Source organism: Miscanthus floridulus, chromosome 1, assembly GCF_019320115.1.
Source record: "Miscanthus floridulus cultivar M001 chromosome 1, ASM1932011v1, whole genome shotgun sequence".
Lineage (NCBI taxonomy): Eukaryota > Viridiplantae > Streptophyta > Magnoliopsida > Poales > Poaceae > Miscanthus > Miscanthus floridulus.
In genome coordinates, this window is record NC_089580.1 from 52949781 (window position 1) to 52971727 (window position 21947).

General features: G+C 47.5%; 1 long non-coding RNA gene and 1 pseudogene across 1 annotated transcript; both read right to left on the bottom strand.

Moving 5' to 3' along the window:
• Window positions 1-5595: 5595 nt before the first annotated feature.
• On the bottom strand, window positions 5596-18516 carry LOC136456809 (GDSL esterase/lipase At4g28780-like; annotated as a pseudogene).
• Window positions 18517-18941: 425 nt separating this feature from the next.
• Window positions 18942-21230, bottom strand: LOC136483827 (uncharacterized). Its single transcript, XR_010765677.1, has 3 exons — window positions 20943-21230; window positions 20293-20753; window positions 18942-19255 (listed from the first exon to the last, which is right to left on the bottom strand). It is a non-coding gene; the product is annotated as an uncharacterized lncRNA (long non-coding RNA).
• Window positions 21231-21947: the final 717 nt, after the last annotated feature.

The following is a 21947-nucleotide window of genomic DNA, read 5'->3' on the forward strand; positions in this document are numbered from 1 at the left end:
TTTTTGAATGGCTATATTTCATTATTTCATGCACCTGCAGTTCAAATTTACTTTTTCAGAAAAAATGCAAGTAAACAAAATTAATTCAAGAAATATAGCAAAAAGTTATAAAAAGGTCCCAAATTTTAACATGTGCTTGTAAACAATAGATAAGGTCTACAAAAAAAATTTGAAATCAAAATTCAAAAAAACAAAAATACTTTGCCGAGTGCCATGCCTGACACTTGACAAAGAGGGCCTTTACCGAGTGCCAGGCCGCAGCACTCGGCAAAGGATATTTCGAAAAAAAAATCCCTTCTAGAATAAGGGCCCACAGCCCATCCTCCTCCAACCCTATCCTCATTCTTCACCGCCCGCGCCCGCCCCTCACCCGCGCCAGCGCCGCCGCCGCCACTCCCGCCGCTGCACCGGCCGCCGCACCCCACGCCACCCCGGTGAAAGGTCCTTATTTGGTTTTGGTAATTGAGTGATAACCTAGGTAGACTAATTATGTTTATGTGAGATACATAGGTGATTAGTCCACAGGTACATGTGTATGAGCAACATATACCATGAAGGTGAAAATGGCTTGGAAATGTTGCAAAGCTCACACATGTGATGATGAAGGAGCTTAAATGCACATGAGACATGACATTGAGGCATGTGATCAAGGTGGAGAAGATCAAGACAAGACTTGGCTTGATGGACCAGTTGCAAGCATGAAGGGCAAGTCGGAGGCTTTGGAGCAATGGACCACGTGACGGTGAAGCTTGAGCAAGACTTGGCACCGATGGACGATGGCAACGGTGAAGAGAAAGTAAAGTCAAGATCGATGAACCAATATGATCACGTGATGATATGAAGTGGATAATATCATTGTTGATCGTGTTGGTGCATGTGTTGCATCAACGTTGGAGGAGATGGAATGGAATGCGCAAGGCAAAGGTATAACTTAGGGCATTTCATTTCACCGGTCTTAGGTGTGTAGAGAAGTTTGTGACCGGGTTTAGGATAGATGGCCATACTATCAAGAGGGGCAAACTTGTTTGCATATCGGTCATCTAGTGCCACTCGAGTGATCTAACTTTGCATCGTCGCTAGGATCGAGTGGCGTGGCAAGTTGAGTGGCTAACATCCTTTGGGAAATGATTGTGAAAAGCTAACACACATACACATGGTGGTGTACACTTGGTGGTGTTGGCACATTTACAAAGGAGATGGAGTTGAAGTTGATGTGGATCAACTTGGTGAAGAAACTCCACCAGCGGAGTGTCCGCCCGTAGAGTGCGGACAGTCTGACGGTGCCACCAGCGCCCTACACAAAAAAGACAGAGTCTCACTGAGTGCATCGGATGCTGGCACTAGAAGTGACCGGACGCTGGCAGGGCATGTCCAGTCAGGCTGACACATGGTGACGCAGGAGCTGGAGTATGACCGGATGCTGGGCTGCGTCCGATCACGTGGGACCAGACACGTCCGGTCAAGGTCGGTACCTTACTGTAAACGACCGGACGCTGAGGGTCCAGCGTCCGGTCATTTGAAGCTGCTGCGTCCGGTTAGAAGATGACCGTTGAGATCGGAAGAATGTCGTTGAACGTAGCTGACACGTGGCTGTCATCGGGCGACCGGACGCTGAGGTCCAGCGTCCGGTCAACACGACCGGAGCGTCCGGTCGGCCCGACTTTTGCCCAGTAAAGGGGTAACGGCTAGTTTAGCCCTTGGGGCTATAAATAGAAGTGGCCTTCGTCCATGGCTGGTGCTAAGCACCTTGGGGGACTTTGTGTCCATGCTTGAGAGTGCTTAGGAGCCCTCCATCTCACACATACTTGATAGTGATCATCCTATTGTGTGAGTGAGCGATTCTAGTGCGATTGCATTGTGAGATTGCATCAAGTGGCACTAGGTGATCAAGTTGCAAGCCGGTGGTGCTGGTTACTCTTGGAGGTTGCCACCTCCTAGATGGCTTGGTGGTGGTCTTCGTGGAAGCCCGCAAGAAGCTTGTGCAACGCTCCAGAGAGGAGCTTGTGAGGGGCATTGTGCTCGCCCCGCGGGAGCCGCGAAGAGCAACTTTAGTAAAGCGTGTCATTGAGCTACCCTCACTTCCGAGGTAGGTTCTTGCAGCGCCTGACGTGTGGGCTTGACGGGTGATGCCAATTAGCCGTCGAACCACCAAGTGAGCGGTCGACACAACGGGGACTAGCATGTTGGCAAACACGTGAACCTCGGGAGAAAAATCATCGTGTCAACCTTGTTCTTCCCGTTGGTTTGCATCCCCGTTACACAAGCTTATGATTACTTTCATATACATTGAGCTTGTGTTGTTGCTTTTATAATTAGTTAGCTTGTGTAGCTTGCTAGTTACCTTCTTGCTTGTGTAGCATAGAAGTAGCTCCCTTGCGTGGCTAATTTGGTTTGTGTAACCTTGTTAGTCACATTGCTTAGTTTGTGCAGCTAAGTATTTGCGCTCTCTAATTTGGCATTGGTTGCCTTGTTATTGAGCATTGCTAGTGAGCTTAGTTGGCTTTGTGCTTTTGCTTACTAGCATGTGTAGGAGCTCCCTTGTTGCTTAAAGTACTAGTGGCATAGGTTTGTGTGACCTTGCTCCTAGAATTGGTTAGGTGAGCTCTAGCTAGCCTGGCACCTTTGTTGCTTGATTAGTATCTTTGCAAGGTGCTAGTAAACATAGATAGAGGGGTGTAGTCTTGGCTAGACTGATAGTTTTTATTCCGCACTTGTTTCGATTAGCCAACATGATTAATCTTTAAAAAGGACTATTCACCCCCCCTCTAGTCACCATCTCGACCCCGCGCCCCCACGCCCCACGTCCCCCCGCCCACGCCACCCGGCCTCGCCGCCCCGGCCCGTGCCGCCGCCTGGCGATGCCCCGGCCCCACACCGCCCCTCGACAGCCGGCCCTACCCCCGGCCCGGCCGACCCTGCAGAGAGGAGGAGGAGCCCGGCTACGGTGCCCTGCCCCTGGCCCGGCCGTCCCTGCAGAGAGGAGGAGGGGAGAAAGAGAAGGGGAGGAGGAGAAGGGAGGTGGGAGGAGAAGGAGAAGGGAGAAGGAAGAAGGAGAAGGGAGGAGAAGGAGAAGGGAGGAGGAAGAAGGAGAAGGGAGGAGGAGGAGGAAGAAGAAGAAGGAGAAGGGAGGAAGGAGGAAGAAGAAGGAGAAGGGGGGAGGAGGAGACGGACCTCGGTCCGACGACCGTTCATGCCGTTCGTCGATGACATTCGTCCACTCTGTCGTCCCCGCACATCGTCGTTCGTCCACGCCGTCATACCCGTCCCTCGCCGAAGAAAATGTAAAGGCTCCGGGGGTGTCGGCCTTGGTGCCGTTTATGTGTTGACGGCCTTCGTGCCGGGTTTGTGTATGTGTGGGCCATCGTGCCCCAAATGTGGACGTCGGCCATCATGCCGGCTTTTCCTTGCAGGTTTTGGAAACCTCCCCGTACAGGGGATGTTCTGCCGAATTTTTCAAGTAATAGTGATGTGTTTCTTCTTTTGCAGAGCAGGAGTTGTCGGGGGGGACCCGGAGCACCTCGGCGATCCCGATCGTCTTCGTCGGCGCTGCGGTCGTGCCTGCACTGCTTCGTCTCGCCACTGCACCGACTCGCCACTGCGCCGCTAGCCTTTCTCCACTGCCACCCTAGGTATAATTGACCTCACTTGCTTACAGTTGTCGTACGTAACCCAGTTAGGCATCTCCCGTCCGAAACAGATACGGTTGGAGGTATGCGGATCTTTACATATCTATGACCGTATCTGTTTCGAATTGTCCACGTTTATTGAAACATTGGTGTCAAATGTTGCAGGCCGAGCTGCAGCAACTTCGGTCCTAGCAGGAGGCCCAGCTGGCTGAGCGGGAGGCCGAGCGTTAGCGGCTACAAGCTTTGGAGGCCCAGCAAGCAGGTTTCCTCCAGTTCATGCAACAACTTGGGCTGCAACAAGGTTGGGAGATCCCAGCCAACCTGCTTGCACCACCACCACCACCACCACATCGTCTAGATTCTACTCCGGTGAGTATGAGTACGGATGCTTTACTTTCTATGCTCATGCTTAGTGTCAAACCTAGTGATGGCCTTCGTGTCGGATTTGTTGATGTGTGGGCCTTCGTGCCGGGTTTGTTGATGTGTCGGCCTTCGTGCCGAAAATGTGGTTGTCGGCCTTCGTGCTGATGTTTTTCTTGCAGGTTTTGGAAACCTCCCCGTGCAGGGGAGGTACTGCCGAAATTTTCAACTTTTCTTTAAACTGCTTACATTTTTATCTTGTCACTCACGTGCAATCTCTTCTCTTTTGTGCAGCATCAATCGGGTGCGGCGTCGAACCATCTCGGAGGGTCGCCGGCATCGCAAGTTGGGGCGTCGCAACCCTCACATTCGCTGTGAGCCGCTTCCGGAGTCGGTTTTATGTAGGCATGCCTTTATGTATTGAACTTGTGAACTTTGAACTTGTGGTTTGTAATATATTGTGGATTTCGGACATAATTGGTCGTTTGTGATATATATGTGGTTTCTGATATATTGTGTTGAATTATGGTTTCTAATATATATATATATATGCACTGTTGTTTACATGGAAAAGCAAAAAACAAAAACAAAAATTTTGTTGTGGCTTTGCCGAGTGCAATGACCATTGCACTCGGCAAAGCTAGGAAAATAGCAGCAACAATTTCCCAGATTTGCCGAGTGCAATGGCCATTGCACTCGGCAAAGAAAATAAAAAAAAATAAAAAATGCTTTGCCGAGTGCCTTGGCAGTGGCACTCGGCAAAGAAAATTTAAAAAAAATAAAAACAGGCTTTGCCGAGTGCCTCGCTGCTATGGCACTCGGCAAAGAATTTTGAAAAAAAAAGAAAATTTTTTGCCGAGTGTTGCACTCGGCAAAGAAATTAAAAAAAATTAAGACGGCGTGAGCCTTCGGTCAACGGCAGTCAATCCTTTACCGAGTGCCAGCTTGACACTCGGCAAAGCCTTTACCGAGTGCCCGAGATTTGACACTCGGCAAAGCAGGCTTTACCGTGAAAAAGTTCGACGGAGCCTCTTTACCGAGTGTTGCACTCGGCAAATGATTTGCCGAATGCATGGGTGCCTTTGCTGAGTGCATGGGGCACTCGGCAAAGCGTGTGGCTGCTGTAGTGTAAGAACGCAGAATATGAACCGCTTCTCGTGAAGAATTTGCACAAATTAATTCTTCAACCTAGATGATGTCCCATGGCCGAGCCAGAGCTCGAGCCCGTAACTTATCTATTTAGCTATGTCTGTTTGGAGTTTCAAGGACGGACGTACATACAGCAACCGGGCCTGTGACATGTGTTGTACGTGCCCAGAACTAAGCATACAGATTCGCAAAGACCTGTGTGTAAGAATAGGTCATATCTTACACTGTTGCCAACGGACGCTAGACCAGCTGGTCGAGCGTTTCCTGCGGCACCCCTCAGGTCCTGAGCTCGATTGCCCTCGGGGATGAATTTCAGACGGGTAAAAAATTCCCCTTGTCTATCTTGTTACCGCTATATATGGGTGGGGCCAGAGTATGAGGATTTTCTCGAGCTGGTGAGAAGATCTTCCGTTTATTATTATTATACGTACTGTACTGTAGTACACACACCTATATATGGCTATGGGGCGCTGAGGTCCCTCAAATTCAGCGGCGAAACATCCGGCGCGGAGCCGTTGAAGGCGACTGCCGTGAGCTTCTCCGTGGTGATCTCCGTGAGATGGAAGCCGTCCCAGAACATGTGGTCCGTCCTGTCGGGACACAGTGAGCTATCTTGGTCGCATAGCGACTGACGATCGTAACAGCACGCCTGGTCCACATCAGCATATCCTGCTGCAAATCAGTAGATGATGATGAGACGTGGAATTAATTGTATGTGTGTGGATCGATCAATGCACGATCGATCTTCTTACGTACGTACCATTTGCTGCTGCCTCCTGCATGTACCGCTGCTGCACGGTGTACTGGTCGAAGGAGGAGTAGCGCAGCTCTTTGTGCTGGGCAGCGCTCCCCAGACGGTCGCGCACCGCCAAGTTGTACCGAGCCGACACAGAGTTGGCAGCGTCGTCGCGGCACCGCGCGGTGTTGCTCTGCTTCTGCCGCAGCAGCGCCGGGTAGCACCCGTGGCCCCGTACCCACGACCAACACCTTGCGCATCCCCAGATCCTACAGACTCTGCATGCATTTTGCATGTTTTCATCTATCTAATCACTGGAAAAAGAGAGCTAATAATATATATAAGAGCAACGGAAGGAAGGGGCTAGGCTAGGTGCTGATCGAACGCACGTTCAGATGGATGTCGAAGTGGTGGTAGGCCAATCCGTCGGCGAACTCCTTGTATTCTTGATCGGAGGGGATCCGCTCCCGGTAGGCAGGGTCTAGTACGAAGCGTTCCACTATGTCGGTGCCGCCGACGGCGATGACGAAGATGGAAGTGGCCAGGTGGGCGGAGGCCTGGGTCTCCCCGAGCTGCCGCACCAACTGTGCGCGGACGCTGGAGTAGTCGCGCTCGATCTGTTCCCTCAAGTTGTTGTCCCTGGGTAGAAAGTCGATCCGCTGCGCTAGCAGGGGGCCCGCCGGCCCGGCCGGGCGATCGAGAAAACCATTAACTAACTAACTATATTGCATGGTGATATTTGCCACAACAACTAATATAAACATGCAATTTCTCTTCCAATTTAGCTAGGCCCCATGCATGTATATAAGATATAAGAAGAAGCTGGAGTAGCTGCATGCATGCTAATCAGTTCTGGGTCACTGACTCTGGCACCCCCATAAGCGAAGTTGACACCTTTCAGAAATATGCTGGCGGTGTTTCCTGTGGTGTTGGCGATGGAGCGATATGCCGGAGGGCTGCTGGCGACACCCAGACTGGCAACTGCAGGGCAGGCAATGGCGGATCGATCGGATCGTCCACACATGCAATACATCAGTTAACAAAGCAGGTAGCATCGATCGATCAGTGTCTGCGAATTGAACTACATATATACGACCGTATGTACGTACCGATGAAGTCGGCTAGGTTGCGGCCGTTGCTGAACCTGCTGGTGGCCACTCCCCCCGGGTAGTCGACGCCGTAGCGCGGGTGGTTCGCCTTGAACACCGGCCGCGGCCGCGGCGACGGGGCGATGGTCAACACGTAGTTGTTGTTCCCGACGTCCAGCTGCGAGTCGCCGAACATGTACAGCGCCGGGGCCGCCGCCGGGCCACCCTGCTGTCCCCGCACCAGCTGCAACACCAAAGCTAGCCACACAAGACGAGCACCCACCGCAGTGCTCTTATTAGTCTTAGGACGACGACCCATTTTAATTTCGTCCAGAACTACGTACTAGCTACTCGATCCGTGTTTATTTCAGGCAATGGAGCGAGCTGCTTGCATTGTGTTGTGGGCTACAACTTGTTCTTAAGTTCTGGCGTAGGTATTCAGCCTGTTCGCTTGTTGGTTTCAGTCATGGTTTATCAGTCCGTCAACAGTATTTTTCTCTCACAACAAATCAGCACCAGCCAGGCTTATCAGCCTAGAAATCAACCAGCGAACAGGTTGATTGTCATTGCTAAATATAGAGAGGAGGGAGGGGACGAGCACAAACGAACAACACCCTGCACGAGCTGCCACGATCGGATGTACGTGCGCAAGCATGTGTGCGTCAGGTGACTATTGACGGCTCAATATACAGTAATACTATCCTGCAGCATGTTCGCTTGGTCGTAAACGATCGAAAATTTTCAGCTAGAACAGTATTTTTCTCTCACACCAAATCAGTCAGCAGTAATAATCCACGATCGTATACGATCGTTTCAGCCCCAGCCAAACAGTCTGCTGATCAGAACTCATCCGATCCGTACCATTGACATCTGACAAATGAAGAACCTACACCTGGCGTCATGTACTGCTGCACATTTAGGGGGCCGGGAGCAGCTTCGAGAGCTGTTTATGCATGCGCTTCACCCACCAAACGTTCTCCGGGAAAAAAACAGCTCAAAGTTTCTGAAATCGTGGTGACAGAAGCGCGCCGGAAAAATCTAGGGCCTGTTTGCATTGGATGGACTAAGTTTAGTCCATATTTTGAATGCCAAATAAAAGGCCTTTAGCCGGTAATATAACTACTTTCACTGATAATATATCATTCTGTGTCAAATCGAATTCATCTATCTGTCAATATATTGGATGTGGTATTTTTTGTATAGGTTGTGCTTATTAGCTAATTATAGCTTGCTAAAAACTAATGGGGGCTAATTGATGAGTAGAACTTATTAGAAACAAGAAATTTTGTATTCGTCTACATTTAGCATATTATCCATTGATGGGCTAAATTTTAATCCGGTGATCAAACAGGCCCCTAGCTTCCCAGCCTAGTTCCCACCTTTGTCCTTGCAGTCCTATCCTGAAATCTCCTTCCTCCGTGTGCGTGAGGTGCGGGGCACGGGCCAGCTCCTCACTACTAGATTCAGGTTCTTTGTCAAGTGCCTAAGGCACTCGGCAAAGGTTAAATTGTACTTGGCAAAGCCTTTGCCGAGTGTGGCACTCGGCAAAGAACACACGGCAAAAAATTGATCGGCAAAGACCTCTTTACCGAGTGACTTTTATCGGGCACATGGCAAAGGCTTTGCCGAGAGCCCCGGGGGCACTCGGCAAAGAAAAGCGACCGTCACGGCGTCGGCCCCATTGATAGTGGCTTTGTCGAGTGCCAACCCTGCAGGCACTCGGCAAAGATTTTTTTTATTTTTTTTAAATCTTTGTCGAGTGCCCCCTGGCCAGCGTTCGGCAAAGTTTGAATTTTTTTTAAAAAAAATTCTTTGCCGAGTGCCCTCTTTCCGGCACTCGGCAAAGTTTAAAAAAAAATTTTAAAAAAATTCTTTGCCGAGTGCCCTCTGGCCGGCACTCGGCAAAGTTTGAATTTTTTTTAAAAAAAAATCTTTGCCAAGTCCCTCTTGCCGGCACTCGGCAAAGTTTGAATTTTTTTTTAATTCTTTATCGAGTGCCCTCTGGCCAGCACTCGGCAAAGTTTATTTTTTAAAAAAAAATATTTGCCGAGAGCCATGGTAATGGCACTCGGCAAAGCTGGAAAAATGGTTTTCTGAGCGCTCATTTTTCCAGCTTTGTCGAGTGCTGTGACCATGGCACTCGGCAACGGGGTCCTTTGCCGAGTGCAACACTCGGCAAAGTGACCCAAAACGGCAATTTTTAATTTTTTTTACATTCCATCATGACAAATAAATTCATACAAACATATATCACATATATATCTCATCCATCACATATATATCTCATCCATCCACACATTCATCCACACATAGCACATCCATCACAATATATATCACATATATAATAATAATTGCTCAGGTCCATCTAAATAAATCCACAAGTCCATCAAAGTCCACAAGTACATCACAAGTATATCACAAGTCTATCACCAAGTGAACAACAAATGAAAAAATACAACGTGCACTCATCTCGGCCACTGCGACTGTGGTGAAGGCCCAGCTCCATCATTCGGAGGTGCATGAGGTGGATTATTCGAACCACCGTCAGAAGGAGACTGCACAAAGGAGAAAAGATTGTATGTGAGACAAGATTATTTGGATGGCTAATCTAGGAAGGTAGAGGCCATACAAGCAAAGCACAAGCGAAAGTAAAAAACTTTCATACTCATAGGAGTAGCTGCAGCTGCAGGACGCGGAGGCGGAGGCGGAACCAACAGCCCAGCTGGCAGAGAGAAGCCCACACGTTGCCCAAGCCCTTGTAGGAACTCCATAATGTCCGTCAGCCTCTGCGCCTGGGCCTGCCGCTCGGCCTGCTCGGCCTCCAGCTAGGCCACCATCCTCTGGTGCCCGGCCTCCAGCTCCTGACGTTGCCTCATTTCTTGTTCCAGCCGAGCCTGCAATATTTCACTCCAATGTTTCAGTAATGCAAAGCTAATTAAGGTGTGTAAAGATCAATGTATGACGAGTAAAACAGGAATAACCTCGAGTGCGTCGACCCGGTGCTGTGCAGCGGTCGGCCGTGTGCGAATGGTCGGGCTCTCGCTCGTGCTCCGTGCTCGGATCTGGGAGAGAGAGGGAGTAGAGGCCGTGTCGATGACACCGTCGCCAAGCCAGAACCACCCATGCTTCTTGCCTTGCCCCGCCCTCATGATGGCCTCTCCATCGAAGTCCTAGGTGCTCGGATCATGGTCTGACCCATGGAGCGACCTTGCCACCTCAGTGTACTCACTAATGTGGGAGTGGACACTCGGGTTCGTGTATGCCTCGGGTGGGTCCTCCATGTTGAAGGAGACGTCGGACATCGCCTTGCCCTTGTGGGCCATACACCATGCCTGGAAGTCCGAGCAAGCCTAGCCGCTATGTGACGCCGACTGCAAGAAAGACAGCACGATGATTAGAAATCAGGCAGAACTAAGCGTCACAATAGATAAATGAATTCGCGTACCCATGCATGTTTGTATCCGGCGAGGCTGTGGCTGCCTTGATGGTGTGCTGGACCTTGCATCTACAAACGATGGTCCCGGGCATCTCTGTGCATCTTGAGGTACTCCTCCGTGAACCACCTCTCCACCATCATCGCCCAGCACTCGGGATACGCTTGGCACCACCAAGGAATCATCTACACGTCATCAAGTATTGGACATATAAGAAGATCAAATTAAACCAACTTAATCTCAAAACGAATCAATATTGATGTTCTTCATTTACCTCAAGGTACTGCTCCTGGGTCAGCTGCATCTCTCTTGTGTCTTTCTTGGTTTTCCTCTCTCCAAGCTTTGACCCGTAGTAGGTTACGATGGTCTGGATGCGCACCACATGATGCATGTCGGTGACGAGTTTTTTACAGGCTTTGGTAGTCACCTGCTCCGCCCGGGCCTCAAATCCGTCCTAGCATTTGTAATAAGTCTGCATACAAAAGTGATGTATCCATTCATTATTTCAAGAAAAGTCCAATAAATGTGACGTATTGAGCAATGTTGTGCGAGAGAGACTTATCCAAAACTCTGCCTTCACCCGCGCCGCCTTGTTGGGGTACTCCGCATCGGTGGCAACGGCGTAGTGGTCAAACGAGTAGGCCGACTCCGTCTTCGATGCGTACGTGAGAATGTCGGGGAAGTGTTGCCTGCATAGAAGACCCAGGATGTCGTTGACTACCCATGCGCAACCACCCAACACAACCACCCAGTTCCTGCACAAGTGATTAAGAAAAATTATTAGTTTTTTTCATCATATCATGTGAAGTAGTGGTGATAACATATAAAGTTACTTACTTTTGTCCTTCGGGGCGAATCACTGGGCGTTGGTGAGGAAGCGGAACCTATGGCAGGCTCGTGGGACCTCACAAGTAGACACTCGAAGAGGAGTCAGAGGGAGCGAAACCCATGCCTGCCACCTCCAACTCGTCGTCCTCGTGCGACCCCTCCTCCTCGTCTGTCTGTCGAACCAGCTCATCGTCCGACTCGTCCACGGGCGCCACCTCCTCCTCTGGCTCCTTCTCACGTGGTGTGGGAGGAGACGGCCCCCTCCTGCATCTGGCAGTCCTCCTCCTCCTCCTATCCAATCCCTCCGCCGCCCCCTCTGCCTCCTCCTGTAGCCAGCGTGGTCTTTGGTAAATTGAGTTCACGGACCTATGACGGCCGCCCACCATCTTTGTTCAATCACCTGTAATAAAAAAGAAAAACAAGACATAATTAGAAATAGGTGCAAAAATGAACAAAACATAATTACAAAAAACATAGTAATACATGTATTAGAAATATTGAAAAAAATGAACAAAACATAATTACAAAAAGCATAGTATTACATGTATTAGAAATAATCTTCATGATTGAGATTATCTGGATCATAGGCCTCGTCATCACTATCAACATTGTCCAACTCATCAACACTATCCGAAGGAGGAATGTTGTCTTCATTGTCATTGCCTAAACATAATCGCTCAAGCATTTGTATGTCCTTCAGATTTCGCGCATCATCTCCAGCATCCTCGTCATTATCCCTTTCATTGTCTACTTCCATTCCTATCTCTTCGGTTAAGTCTATGTCAAACCTCCCTTGCAGGCCCTCTTCTTGATAGAACTCTCCATCATATGTGTTTGGGTTGAAGTTGTAATCTTTATCATTTGGGACAGGTAGTTTACTGTATGGCGATACCTTGTGCACAATAGACCAACCCTTAAGATGCTCGGCGTCTTTGCACGCGTATGACGTATAATAAACCTGGACGGCCTGTTGAGCCACAATGTAGACATCTTTTCCTGGATAGACGGAATCCTATCGAATCTCGACTAGCCCAAGCTTAGGGTCTATCTCGTTACTCCAGGATGAAACTAGTGGCATTTGAATATGACAGGAGTAAGAGGTTTGAAACCATAGAATGATAGTTCGTAGATTTCTTCAATTCTTCCATAATAGTCGAGTCCATCAGTGCCGGGCGTAACAACTCTATTGTTTGTGGTTTTTCTATTGGGCCGACCCTGCTCGTAGCTTGCTGTGTGAAAACGATATCCATTCACGTCATAACCGGTAAATGACTTGACCCCAACGGCACAGCTATTTGCAACCTGTCTCAGCTCGTCACTTATAGGTGCATCAGTTTGGGCTTTATGTTTGAACCAACAAATGAAATCAGGGCTCCTTGGTCCCGCACCCTATGAAAGAAGGGTATCATTTTCTTGCGGGGTAGGTTGCCTTGATCCATGCCAGGATTGACGAAGAAATTCCCTGTACCAACAAGAAACAAGAGGGTTGGATGAAGAAACAAGGACATATGGCGAAATAAAACAAGTTCATTCAGAACTTACCCAATGAATGGCTACACCTCGACAAGGTTGGTCAACACATATAGCATGATACTGCGCCACTCTTCATTTTTCAATTGCTTAGTGGTCAATGCACTTGCGCTTCCGAGTTGCCCTTGGAAAAGGCTGAGGTTTGATTCATTTTCGCCAGCATTGTAACGAGGGGGTGGATTATAAACGCTAGGAAGTTTCTCAGTGTAGTATTTCTCTGTGAAGTTCGACACCTCTTCTAGAATGTATGCCTCTACAATGGAAGCCTCAATTTTGGCTTTATTTCTACATTTTTTGCGAAGAGTCTTCAGACATCTCTCGATTGGATAGCACCAACGGTTCTGCATGGGCCCCCCCATCCGTGCCTCATACGGGAGGTGCACAATCAAATGCTGCATCGACAAGAAGAAGCCAGATGGAAAGATCTTCTCCAACTTACAGAGCAACACGGGTGCCACTTTTTCCAAGTCATCAATGACGATTCGACAGAGCTCCTTGGCACAAAGCTGGTGGAATAAGTAGCTCAACTCTGCCAGCACTTGCCAGACAAGCTCTAGGACATAGCCTCGAACCATCGCTGAAAGAAGCCGCTGAATCTATATGTGGTAGTCATGACTCTTCATCCTGTTGACTCGTAGAGTGCCTAAGTTCACTCCCCTCTTTAGATTCGCTGCATACCCATTAGGGAACATTAGCGTCTTGATCCATTCAAGTACTTCCCTCCTTTGGTCCTTTTTCAAGATGAAATCGGCCTTAGGCCTTCTCCAGGTCTTGCCATGACTAGGAGGCTGCATCTCTTGATTTGGTCTATCGCACAACATTGCCAGGTCCACTCTAGCCTTAGGGTTGTTCTTAGACTTTTCAGTGTCCATGAGTGTTGCCCAAAGTGCCTCGGCGACATTCTTTTCAGTGTGCATTACATCAATGTTATCTGGCAGAAGAAGGTCATTGAAATAAGGGAGCCTCGTCATGCCCGAGATATGAGTCCACATATGTTGCTCACCATATCCCACAAAACCACCTTCTTCATTGGGCACGAGAGCATCTATCTGAGCATGAACCTCGGCACCAGTCATCATCCACGGTGCAGGGTTTGTCACTTTGACACCTTTCGTAAAGTTCTTGATGTCTTGTCTGAAAGGATGGTCAAGAGGTAGGAATTGACGATGTCTGTTGAACGACAAATACTTGCCACCCTTCTGCAACCAAATGAACCTCACACCTTCCTTGCATATTGGGCATGGGAACTTTCCATGAACACACTAGGCGCAGAATATCCCATACGCTAGGATGTCATGCAGGGAGTAGTGGTACCAAACGTGCATTTTGAAGGTTGTCTTTGTAGCTCGATCGTATGTCCATACCCCTTCATCCCAAGCATGGACCAATTCATCAAACACGGGCTCCATGAACACACCCATATTACTCCCTGGGTGTCCAGGAATTATCAACGATAAGAATACGTTATGTCATTGAAAGGAGACATCGGGAGGGGGGGAGATTAAGGGGGATAACGAAGATGGGCCAACATGTGTATGGGGCAGCCATTATTCCATAAGGATTGAACCCATCTATTGCCAGCGTGACATGTACATTACGAGCCTCATCTGCTTTGTCATGATATTTGTCATTAAAGCGGATCTAAGCTTCACCATCGGATGGATGTACCATCTTATCAGGATTGTACCATTTGCCATTTTTGTGCCATGTCATCTGTTTCGTGGATTCCTCGGTCATGTATAGCCGTTAGATCCTCAGTAGGAATGGAATGTACCGTAGGATTTTCACGGGAATCGTAACTTGCCTCTTCTAGCCATCATCAGAGTCTACCTCCAGGTACCTAGAGGATTTACACTTTGGACAGAACTTTGCATGCTCGTGTTCTTTTCTAAATAGGATGCACCCCTTCGAACAAGCATGTATCTGCTCATACGGCATCTTAAGTGCACGAAGGAGTTTCTGTGACTCGTACATGCTCTTTGGCAGAATGTGGCCCTCCGAAAGCAGGGTGTCAATCATGGCCAACATCTTATCGAAGCCAGGTCCACTCAAGTTTAACTCGGACTTCAACCCCATTAAGCGTCCAATGGCATCCAGTTGAGACACCGTTGACCGATCGTGAAGGGGTTTCTGTGCCGAGTCCATCATGTCATAGAACGCTTGTGCGGCTGCCTCCATCTCCTCCTTCTCACGTCCCTCATCGAACCGTCCTTGGTGAAACTCATCTAACATGTCTGCTACCCCGGCATCAGCATCAAAAGCCTCCACCCGTGGTCTCACCACCTCCTCTCTCATATGATGGGCTTCACCATGGTGGACCCACCGGGTGTAGTCCGGTATAAATCCATTCTTCACAAGTTGTTTACCCATTTCCACCTTGTTTACCCTTCTCTTATTTCCACATTTGCTATAGGGACATAAAACTAGGCAATGTCATTTAGCAGCCTTGCCAAATGCGTTGTTCAAGAAAGCATCGGTCTTGTTCATCCATTCCGTAGTGTAATCACTCTAACTTCTCTAGCCCATGTACATCCACTGACGGTCATCCATCCTCTAACATATGTATCAGCGAGTAATGTAACCATCAATTGCATCTACATAGTGTTCCTACTATCTAATAGGTGAGGATAGGTCCTAATCCCACCCGTGGATGTGTAGATGAGGTTAGTTTCCATGCTCTACTCCTATCCGAGATAGAATTTCGACAGCACCTCCCCGCTGTTCTCTAGATACACGTCCTGCCAAAGAAGAGTGCGTATCCGGAGAACAACAGGGAGGTGATGCCGAAACTCTATCTCGGACCAGAGCAGACCATGGAAACTAACCCATCTACGCATCCGCGGGCTGTCCAAAAAACGTGGACAATCCGAAATAGATACGGTCATAGATATGCAAAGATATGCATACCTCCAACCGTATCTCTTTCGAACGGGAGACACCTAACCGGGTTACGCGATCTACGACCATGATACAGAAAGAGGGGTTATACCTAGGGTGGCGGCGGAGTTAGGCTAGCGGGGCCACGGTGGGTCGGTGCAGTGGCGAGGCGACGCGGTGCAGGCAGACCGGCACGGCGACGGGAACTCCGACTCGGCTCCGACGGGCTCTTCTCTACAAAAATGGAACAAAATACTATCATTTAAAAAAAATTGGCAGAACCTCCCCTACACGGTGAGGTTTCCAAAACCTGCAAAAAAACAACGGCACGATGGCCGACAAGCACATATGTCTCAAGAGAAGCCATGTAGTTTGGATATCAATCCATGCAGAAGAATATATCCAAGTAGTACCACTACTTCTACTACTACTTCCACTATTGCTACTACTACTACCACTAGTTCTACTACTACTACCACTATTGCTACAACTACTACCACTAGTTCTACTACTACTACTACTACCACTACTTCTACTACTACTACCACTACTTCTAATACTACTACTACCACTAGCACTACTAGTACAACTAATACTACTACAACTATCACTACCATGACAACAACAAGAGACAAGGCATACCTGACGGGCGCCGGGGGTAGGGGCGGGCGGCGTCGGGGTCAGGCGACGTCGGGGTCGGAGTCGGGGCCGTCGGAGTCGGGCACGGGTGGTGTCGGGGCGGGCGGTCCACGAAGCGCGGCCGGGTGCAGGGCAGGGCGTGGCCGGGGGCAGGGTCGACGGCCGGGGGCAGGGCGTGGGTCGCGCGGGCAGCGCGGACGGCCGGGCGGCGCGAATGGCCGGGCGTGGGCGAGCGAGCGGTGGCGCGTGTGTGTGTCGTGTGTGCGGGGTGTGTGGCCAGCCCAGGGGTTAAATCCCCCCTTTGCCGAGTGCCCTCGATCTGGCACTCGACAAAGGGTTTTTAAATTTTTTTAACCGCTCTTTGCGGAGTGTCACCTAGCCTAGCACTCGGCAAAGAAGGTTTTTTTTAAAAAAAATTCTTTGTCGAGTGTCCCAGATCTGGCACTCGGTAAAGATTTTTTTTGCAAAATACTTTGCCGAGTGCCCCTGACACGGCGCTCGGCAAAGAAATTTTTTTTAAATGTCTTTGCCGAGTGCCCCTATGAAGGCACTCGGGAAAGAGGAAATTTAAAAAAAAATTCAAAACCCTCTTTGTCGAGTGCCTTATTCTTGGCACTCGACAAAGACCCCCTTTGCCGAGTGCCATGCCCCGGCCCTCGACAAAGTTTTTTTTTGTTTTTAGCCTCCAAATTTTTTGTGCAGCCCTTTTAAAGTACGAGGAACTCCTAGTTAGAATGAAGGCACTCGGCAAAGAGGAAATTTAAAAAAAAATTCAAAACCCTCTTTGTCGAGTGCCTTATTCTTGGCACTCGACAAAGACCCCCTTTGCCGAGTGCCATGCCCCGGCACTCGACAAAGTTTTTTTTTGTTTTTAGCCTCCAAATTTTTTGTGCAGCCCTTTTAAAGTACGAGGAACTCCTAGTTAGAATTTGGGGATTTTTTGTGGTTTTTTTATATATTTAGTTACTTTATTTCGTTTACTTGAATTTTTTCAAAAAATATAAATTTGAACTGCACGTGGTACGAATAATGGAATTTAATGATTCAAAAATTGATAGTCATGTTACTGAGTGTAGTGTGAGGCCGTATCCAGGAATGGACCCGAAATTTCGGACATCTTGTTCACGAAACATGACCGTGAACTTACGTGCGAAGTGTTTTTAAATTCTATAAAAAGCAAACGAAGTCCAAAAATCTTGAAACTTGTTGTGATGTCGTGATATCGTATGTCGTGATACCATTGTGCGGGAAGTTCGCCATCACCAGGGTCACAAGGTAGTTGTTGATCCCGACGTCGGCGTGCAAGTCGCCTAGCACAAGCTCGGCGAAGAAAGCTATGCAGAGGAGAAGGCCGCTGGCGCTCCTGCAAGTATGGGACGACGCATTTCCTTAAGAATTTTAGGCAATTAATGATGGCGCTTAGAGTTTTGTGTCACAAGCTTCATTCCCGACGGAGGTATTGATATAGTAATCTCTTTGTCAGCTAAATAGATTTGTAGCAACTTTAGGACAGATTAATATGAAGAGAAAATACCATACTATCCTTTATGAATTAATTGAAGTAGTTGCACACTTACTCGAGTTGCACAGTAGTTATAGCATTTACTACATTCATCCAACTGCAAAAACCCAAACTTAGATTGGTAGAAAAGAGAGAGGAAGAGGTGGTGTAGTAAATATGAGGGGACTTCGAGAAAAATAAATGGGGACCATTCAGTCTCCTAGAGATTGATTAATTTGTAGACAATTTTTTGTGCTTGGAATCTATTTATTCAGAGACAGAGGGAGTACTCTCTTCGTTCCAAAATAAATATCTTTCTCAATTTTCAAAAAGTCAAATACTTGTAACTTTAACCAAATATATACAAGAAATTATTATTTATGGTGCATAATAAGTACCATTATATTAATTATTTAATAAATTTAAAAATAAATTTATTTGGATATACAAATGTTGCTATTATTTTTTATAACTTTAGTTAAACTTTAAAAAAGTTTAACCTGCACTTGCAAGGAACCCAAAATAATACTTATTTTGGAACAGAAGAACTATATACTGCACTATCGGATTCAGTTTCTTTGCCGAGGGCACTCGGCAAAGGCCGATATACACTCGGCAAAGCCTTTGCCGAGTGTTACACTCGGCAAAGGGCGCTTGGTAAATAGTTTATCGGCAAAGACCTCTTTGCCAAGTGCACTTTATCAGGAACTCGGCAAAGAAAAGTCACCATGACGGCGAGCGCCACCATGACGGCGGCTTTGTCGAGTGTCAAGGTCAAGCACTCGACAAAGGTCGCCGCTTTGCTGAGCGCCGTTGACTCAGACACTCGGCAAAGGTGGCCGCTGTGCCGAGTGCCACCGGCAAGACACTCGGCAAAGATAGCCTATTTATCGAGTGTCCTGTCAAGACACTCGGCAAACAGACGACCTTTGCCGAGTGCCTAGCCCGTGGCACTTGGCAAATCTATGATGTTTGCCGAGTGCAATGGCCTTTGCACTCGGCAAAGCATGTTCCCAGGTAGTCACTTTGTCGAGTGCAATAGCCTTTGCACTCGGCAAAGTGACTGAAAATAGCCTTTTTATTTGTTTTTTACATCCCATCCAACACAAACAGAAGATATATATAACCAACATCACATATATATCATCAACAGCGCATATATATCACTAACACCACATATATATCACAAACGTCGCATATATATCACAAACGTCACATGTCTCGCAATATGTCACAAATAAGTTCACAAGTAATCCAAGTGCTCCATCATCTACAACCACAATTGCAAATAGAAGTACCATTAACAACCACAAGTATCATCACCGAGATGGCCAATGAGACTGATTTGGTGAAACATTTGGCACCCATCTACCCAAAGCAACTAGTGCTAGCTAAACATTTACTACCGGCAACAATACTAACAAGGCATGTTCGGTGGGGCTCTTCTTCGGTCCACTGGAGTGAATTCTTTTCCACTACTTCATCACCTGTCATATTCAAACAGTCAAAACCGTCATCCTCAGGTGAAGACCTAAAACAGCATCTATGTGAGCTACACAGGAGAATGTTAAACATAGAATTTTAAGACCTAAGTAGCATTCAAATAGCATTGTCCTATGAAGGAAATTTTCTTATAGCATTCAGATAACAAAATCCTATATGAGGTAAAAGACAGAACAGTAGTTGCTGGGCAACATCACAGAACAACAGCACTTTTAGATATTGTAAGAACTTTTCACTTCTGGTTATAACAGCAACATTTTTTACTCTGAGGAACAGAACACATAAAAATATACATAGATTAACTCCTATGCTTTCCTTGTGCCATACTTGAGATAAAAATGTACAGAGCTCACACTTGAGAGAAAAGAGTTCACATTTTCTCTGAAATCAAGTTCACAGAACAACACCAATAGGTCTAAAATCAGGTTCAGAGAACAGCTACAGGTCTTAAATCAAGCTCACACTTGAGAGAAAATAGTTCACATTCTATCTAGGTAGCCATAACTGCAAGAAATAGGACCATGTGAAATTCACCATCCAAAGTAACATAATTTAATTGTTTGGAAAGGTAAAACGGCAAGTAACACTTCATGGCAGCAACAGACATGGTAAAATTCTTAGCTAACTAAAAGGAATATTTCTGAAACATAGTGTCTGTTGTTCTTTGTACCCTTGGCCAGATTATTGTTTGTTATAAGCCAGTCCCAACACAGTTCCCTTGACAGCCTAACTAAAACAGGGGCACGTGTACATATTAGAAGTTGTTCCATAATTGGTATTTGGCCATGCTCTACACTAAATTAGCCAGCTTATAACAAACAATAATCTCTAACTGCTTAAAAAAAGGGCAGATCCAGTGTCGGAGGCTCCCACACGAGTGGGGTCTGGGGAAGGGATAAACCGAGACAAGCCTTTCCCCCGCATCAGTGAGACAGCTCTCACCACTACACCAGGTCTGCCCTTCTAATCTCTAACTGCTTGCAATATAATAAAAAGATGAGCGAGAAAACATGACACTTACTTTTACGATGAACCGATGAAAACGACAAAGATACATCTACTTCACCATGCTTTGGTTGGCACTCCTCTGTTCAAACAGTTTATACCGAAGAGAATTCAGGCGTCAAACTGCAACAAAGTAGAAAAAATGGGGTTGCCTTCCCAAATAACTTTGCACAAGCAAATAGTAGCGGCAGTGATCAATCTAGGGATAATGCTAGCTAGACACACTGACTGGTTACATAAATCAAATGCACAAATTAAGTATACCACCAGACCTTCGACCTCTAAATGAACACATATATTTGAAAATTAGGCAAAGACACGATATCTTTGTCTCTTAAAGTATTGTTGAAACAATCAACTCAGAGCGCACTGATCTGTGTTCTTGTAGAGCATTTCTCTCATCTGTTCAGAAGCTCTGCTTTTACCACGAAGCTCTGCTTTTACCACGAACCACAATATCTTGCGCTTTGATCCAACCTGCACAGAACACTCGCTAGCTTAGAAAGAGGTTTGAGTTTCAGCACAGAATGGACAAGAAAGATACCCTATGCATTGAAGCTCCCATAAGCCCCTGTTCCTCCCAAATCCGAACCCTAGTAGCAAAAAATCCCCAAAATCCTGAGCCAACCCCAACCCTAAGATTAGCTAAGACCTTTTTTCGCTTACCATAACATGTCACCGGGCTCGGCCTTGGCCCTGTGCTAACTCGGCGATGACCACAGAAAGGAGCTGCGCCGCCGCCCTTCTCCTGTGCGCTTGCGGTCTCCCGCTCCGGGCGCCACCCGATGGACCGCTCAACGGTGCCGCGTGCGGCCGCACGCGTGCACCGGCGAGGGGCGCCCCGGCGGTGCCACCAACTCCTGCTCCGCACTTGTCCTCTCCGGCGATGGCCCATGCGGCGGCTGGCTGAGAGTGCGTGGGAGGCGGAGGGGAGGAAGAACAGAATGTAGCTAGGGTTTGCCAGGCTGCAGGGTTTTTTTGTTCTCGCAAAATCTAAGCTCGACCGTCGATCTCCTTTGGGCGGTGAAGATCAGCCCTCCATTTTAGCTGAGCTGGCGGGGGAGAAATGGCCCAAAGGTCTGTTTCCCGGCGAGATAACACAAAAATTTCTTTGCCGAGTGCCCCCGATCTGACAGTCGGCAAAGTATTTTTTTAATTTTTTTAAATTCTTTGCCGAGTGCCACCTAACCTAGCACTCTGCAAAGATTTTAAAAAAATTAAAATTCTTTGTCGAGTGCCAGCCGTCCTGGCACTCGGCAAAGAGGCTCCTTTGCCGAGCGCCAAACGCAAACACTCGGCAAACCGTTTTTATTTTTTTTTTCTTCCTGTCCCCAAACTTTTTCGGTAGTCCTCATACAATACCTGGTACTCCATGTTCCAACGTGGCACATTTCTCGAACTTTTTCTATATTTCTTTAATTTATTTCATTTAATTGAATTTTCTTGGATAATTCAAATTATAACTGCTAGTCATTCGAATAATGAAAAAATAAATGGAAAAATAATATTCATGTTATTTAGTATAATGTGAGGCCATATGCAGGAACAAACCACCAATTTCGAACATCTTGCTCATGAAACATGGCCACGAACTTGCGGTCGAGTTGTTTTAAAATTCTATAAAAAGCAAACGAAGACCGAAAATCTTGAAACTTGTCGAGATGTCATGAT